This window comes from Salvelinus sp. IW2-2015, linkage group LG6.2, assembly GCF_002910315.2.
Source record: "Salvelinus sp. IW2-2015 linkage group LG6.2, ASM291031v2, whole genome shotgun sequence".
Classification (NCBI taxonomy): Eukaryota; Metazoa; Chordata; class Actinopteri; order Salmoniformes; family Salmonidae; genus Salvelinus; species Salvelinus sp. IW2-2015.
Window position 1 is genome coordinate 5,265,014 of NC_036846.1, and position 6,339 is coordinate 5,271,352.

The window sequence follows — 6,339 nt, forward strand, 5'->3', positions numbered from 1 at the left end:
GGGGCTGCATGGTCCACTCATCTCACACGGGGCTGAGCCTGGAGCACCTTGGGTGGTTTTTAATGTGTGTGTCCTTGCAGGGTGGGTGGGAGGGAGGGTGCTTGTTAGTGTCTGTCTATGGAGGAGAATCACCCCCGGAGAGAGAGAGGGGGGGGAGGAGGGATATGTTGGGATGAGAGCAGTGGTGGGAAAGAAGAGCAAGAGGGGAGAGAATTTCTTTAGTCTGCCAATCACAAGTCATCAGTCACTGATGGAGCTAGCCATGACATATTCACCAGAACCCCACCATACAAACATCAGATATCGTACTTACTCAAATCATAGAAATTCTTAAAATATAACATTAAACAGTGCGAGCTAAGTTGGAAGGGATAATCAAACTCCTAAAAGAGGAAACAGAATCACTTTAAAATCATTGTGCGGCTCAGAGGACTTGACACTGGCAACCCAACTTCCTTCATGAGCATTATTTTCCATGAACTGTTTGGGCAGGAGAAGCTGTGTCCCATGCAGCTTATGAACATTGCACACCGCATGGATCAACTCTGCAACTCTTCCGCTTTTTGAAATCAAGCGGCAAATTGTACGCCTTGCAGCAGAGGATCAGCATCTACCCAGACCTGAGTGCTGAACTGTTACAACAGAGGGAGACCTAGAGCGAGGTGAGATCCCAGCTACGCAAGCTAAACCTGAGATGAGGCTTCATCCACCCGGCAAAACTTATCTTGACCTTCCAGAACACAACACGCACGTTTTCCACTGCCAAGGAAGCTCGGGATTTCTTTGAGAAGCACATCACACCCAACACACAAGGGGACAAGCCGACAGATGGAATCCCTAGACTGGCTCATTATTCAGGTATGCTATCCATGCACAATCATGCAGCCTATACCGATGATGCTGCCCTCAACATTAGACAATGATGAGGACATCCCCTCATGTTTGGGTACAAGGAACACTATTACCATATTGAATTATATTGCCTATGGTCCAGGACATTTACACAGGGGTGACACCACAGCAATTAATGAACAATGGACAATATATGGAGGTGTCATACGTACTGGGACTGCTTTCTTGTGTGGCTACAGGGCATTGAATCCAGTTGGGCTAAATATGGCAATATACTATACATCTGTAGCTATTCCCTATTACACTGAACAAAAATATAAACACAACATGTAACGTGTTGGTCCCATGTTTCATGAGCTGAAATAAAATATCCCAGAAATGTTCCATACGCACAAAAAAAATGTATTTCTGTCAAATTTTGTGCACAAATTTGTTTACATCCCTGTTAGTGGGCATTTCTCCTTTGCCAAGATAATCCATTCACCTGACAGGTGTGGCATATCAAGAAGCTGATTAAACAGCATGATAATTACACAGGTGCACTATGTGCTGGGGACAACAAAAGTCTACTCTACAATGTACAGTTATGTGCAATTGGCATGCTGACTGAAGGAATGCCAACTGACATTTACTCCTGAGGTGCTGACCTGTTGCACCCTCAACAACTTCTGTGATTATTATTATTTGACCATGCTGGTCATTTATGAACATTTGAAAATCTTGGCCATGTTCTGTTATAATCTCCACCCGGCACAGCCAGAAGAGGACTGGCCACCCCTCATAGCCTGGTTCCTCTCTAGGTTTTGCCATAGGTTTTGGCCTTTCTAGGGAGTTTTTCATAGCCACCGTGCTTCTACACCTGCATTGCTTGCTGTTTGGGGTTTTAGGCTGGGTTTCTGTACAGCACTTTGAGATATCAGCTGATGTAAGAAGGGCTATACAAATACATTTGATCGAATTTGATTGATGTCCACCAGAGCTGTTGCCAGATAATTGAATGTTCATTTCTCTATCATAAGCCGCTGTCACACCCTGATCTGTTTCACCTGTCTTTGTGCTTGTCTCCACCCCACTCCAGGTTTCGCCCATCTTCCCCATTATCCRCTGTGTATTTATAACTGTGTTCTCTGTTTGTCTGTTGCCAATTTGTTTTGTTTTGTGAAACCTACCAGCGTTTGTTCCCCTGCTCCTGTCTGTTCTTGCTCCTGTTTTCTAGTCCTTCCCGGTTTTGACCGTTCTGCCTGCCCCACCTCTCTGGATTACTGACCTCTGCCTACCTTTGACCTGTCGTCTGCCTGCCCCTATACTAGAAATAAACTTTTGTTTCTTCGACACTGTCTGCATCTGGGTCATACCTGTAACCTGATAGCCGCCTCCAATGTCGTTTTATAGAGAGGGTATTCTGAGTGGGGAGCGATCCAATGGGTGGGTTTCCCTGTGGGTCCTGCTTTTTATTTTACATCCATGGGCTTACCAACATTAAAGATAATAATTACATTTTAGAAAAAACTGCAAATTATGCTCTCTGTCTTATCAATAGATTTAGTTCTGTCTTGACTTTGGAGAGAGTAGTTGCTATCTGGTCTGAACATTTGTTTTGTTGAGAACTAGGCTTGGGCAGTATACCATATATAGCGTATAATTACATTTTACATTTTAGAAAAAAAATGTTTTAGAAAAATTACATTTTAGAAAGGCCTTAATAGTCCTATCAAATGTTCCAGCTGTCTTAAAAGTCTTGCAAGAAATCATATTGATATAGAAATGCTCCAAGAAACACACCTGCTCCATAATCACACACAAAGAATAGAGAACAATTTGTACAAACTGTCTGCTTGTTCATCAAGCAACCAGTTTGATGAAGCACATTGGGCCTCTAGTAGCGGAATGCTAACACATTTAGCACAAACTAACAGAGAAATCACCTAGATGCTGTTAGCTAAATACTAATGAGTGAAAACTACTGTGAAATAATTGCAAAGACAGGCAAATCCAGCTCTTAAAGTTATAAAAGCATAGTTAGTAGCTAATGTCATTTTCGGTGAGTGTGGAAATTTACAAGCAAATGTGGATTAAAAGACATTGTGCAAATGAACAAAGTTGTGATGCATGCTTTTCTGAAGGAAGAACAGCATGTGTACATGGAGCAGATGGGAGAAGAACGGAGGATAACTCATCCAGAGCTCTTTGTCTTCTGGCAGAAAGCCATTATAAGATATCTGATGGCAAACATTTAGTAGTGAATTGCTTACAGTGTAACTTAATCACCTCTAGTGCGCCGCACAACAGATATAGAACACTATGGAATCTTCCATTGTGCTATTTACAAACAAACACGTGACTGGCTCAATTGTTCTGGGGAACTACGGTAATTTAAAATAACGTGGCAGGAAAAACGAAGAACGCAATCTGCTTTATCTCCTAAGGGATTGCACAAGTTGACTGCAGGTAATACCTTAAAAAGTAGCAAAAAATATTCAAATTGAATGAAAAACTTTATAAATTGTATTGACCGTATTGAAAAACCATTCCGTGGCTTTTCCAAATACCTCAGTATACGCTATATATGGTATATTGCCCAAGCCTAGTTCTCAACAAAACAAATGTTCAGACCAGATAGCAACTACTCTCTCCAAAGACAGAACTAAATCTATTGATAAGACAGAGAGCATAATTTGCAATCCAATCGAGTTAATCCAATCGACCCAGTCGTCTACTGGCTAACAAGCTTGAACCTGAATCCTGTACATGTGACAATTAAACACTCTGAATCTGAATCAGGTGAATTACTATCAGAATCCAGACTAATCAACCAAAGATTTTCCAGTTTTTATAAAGAATTGTACACCAAGATAGATTTAATTATTTCTTTAAAGATATAAGAACTCCTCTAAACTGAGGAAGCTGGTTTGCTGGGAGCCCAAATCTCTCTCCGTGAACTCAAAAGGGCATCACCTGGTTGGGACGGTATTGGGACGGAGGTCTGTTTAACATTTTTGAACCAATTAGGTCGACTATTACTCTAAATGACTAACATAGCCGTTCACATAGCTTCATTTGGAAGGAATGTAAATACTACATCCTTTCAAGCACGAAGGATGCCACACAGTGCTCCCACTTTTGCCACCTATTTTTGATAAACAGAGATATAAAACTATTTTCAAAAATTCTGTCATCCCATCTCGAAACTTACCCAAATTAGTATTTTCAGACCAAAGCGGGTTTGTTAAAAAACTATTATCCTCAGATAACCCCCGTCGTCTATTACATACTGTATCTTACATCAGAAACTAAAAGCTCCTTGGGCAGTTCTATCTCTCAACGCAGAAAAAGCTTTTGATGGACTAGAATGGTCATATCTTTAGTCGGTTTTGGGACAGATGGGACTTGGCTCCAATTTCATTAATATAATTAAAATACCATTATGCTAATCCCTCAGCCATAGTAATAACAGACGATACCTGCTCTGCTCCGTTCAGAATAACTAGAAGTAGCAGGCAAGTCGATCCCAGCTTACATCTCAAGTTATGAAATAAATCTAACTGAATCTGCCCTACTCCCCCTCAAGAACCCGAAAGGGGACCCCATTCCTATTTATGGAATCCCAATAATTTCCCATTTGAAATATTTAGAAATATATATTTCCTTCTTTAGATAAAACAATTTCCAAAAACTTAAACAGAACGCTCAAATCAATTCAATTCAATCTCAGTAGATGGACTAATTACCCAGTTGCTCTAACTGGCAGAATATCTATTGTGAAAATGAATATATTGCCTCGGTTGAATTTTGTGAGCTCAATGGCTTCTCTTCCGACTATTGGGATAAAATCCACAGTGCGTTTTCAAAATGTAAATGTAAAGGTTAGAGATCCCGGATTAAATTAACACATTTACAGAGAGGGAAAGACGTTGGRGGTCTATCTGTTCCAAACTCTAAATTGTATTTCCAAGCATGAAATGCTAGATGAAGATGCGGGAGGAGGGGGGCTAGGAGGGGGGGGGGGGCATGGTTTCCTGGTGGGGGGGGAGGGAAATGGGTTGAGGAGCAGGATCCTTTTTTTGTTTATTTTCCTTGCATAGAGAATTTGACAAAACTGTTGATGGTGCTCTTTGTCTTATGACTAAACAAATGAACATACAGTATCTGAAATAATATGATTTTAAATGTTATACCTCTACCCTTCTGAAAAAATTACAAACTAAAAAAGTTTGTAACAAAAAGAAAACATGAACTACTCTTAAAAATGAAATGTCCATAATTGGAATTTCAATCGAACTTGCTCTTTTATCTGATACGAAGGAGACTTTTTCCAACGCAGGAATTAGAATTCCATCGTCAGTTCTAGAATTAGCCAAAATCATTTGCATGTCATTCCGTTGCGTTTTCAGCATATTGCAGACAACCTTAGTTTTGGTGCCGCCCGAGTGGCGCAGTGGTCTAAGGCACTGCATCGCAGTTGCTAGCTGTGCCACTAGAGATCCTGGTTCGAGTCCAGGCTCTGTCGCAGCAGGCTGCGACCGGGAGACACATGACGGCGCACAATTGGCCCAGCGTCGTCCGGGTTAGGGGATGGTTTGGCCGGCAGGGATGTCCTTGTCCCATTGCGCTCTAGCGACTCCTGTGGCAGGCCGGGCGCATGCATGCTGACGCGGTTGCCAGTGTTACCTCCGACACATTGGTGTGGCTGACTTCCGGGTTAAATGGGCATTGTGTCAAAAAGCAGTGCGGCTTGGTTGGGTCGTGTTTCGGAGGACACGTGGCTCTTGAGTCTGTACGGGAGTTACAGCGATGAGACAAGACTGTAACTACCAATTGGATACCATGAAATTGGGGAGAGAAAAAAGTTTAAAAGTAAAAATGTTAAAATAAATAATAATGTTGGTATAGTGGTCAGGGCAATTTGTACGCTGAGGTGTGATGGAGGGAGTTTGCGGCAGTTGTCTCTTTCTCCCCCCCTGTCGTTCCCTCTCTCTTTCACATACACATCAATCTTCATTTTTCTACCTGTCAACCCAGCACTTTTGTTCTTACAAAACAAAATACAGCAGCCGTCCAAATCTCCCTCCTGTCTCTGTACACAGGAACACGGAGCTGAATTCATCTATTTGGGGATCTCTCTGCAGGATCCAGGATTTAGCCTGAATGGTAAGAGATTGACATGGGGTTTAACTGTAAGATGTCCTTTTGGAATCCAAAGTAATCTCATTTTGGGTATATTTACAGGAAAACGTGTTTGGAAATGTAGGTTTGCTAGATTAGGTATGGAGAGGTAACACAGTTCCCCTCAGGAAAATACAAAAATACACACAAACACACACACACTCCCCAGCTGTAGGCATATCTGTGTGTCTGCATCAGAACTTCATACAGTAGCTCAACCTGAGTGAACCTCAGTTTGACTGAAAGTTACCTCATCTACAGAGCTGTGTGTGTGTGTGTGTGTGTGTGTGTGTGTGTGTGTGTGTGTGTGTGTGTGTGTGTGTG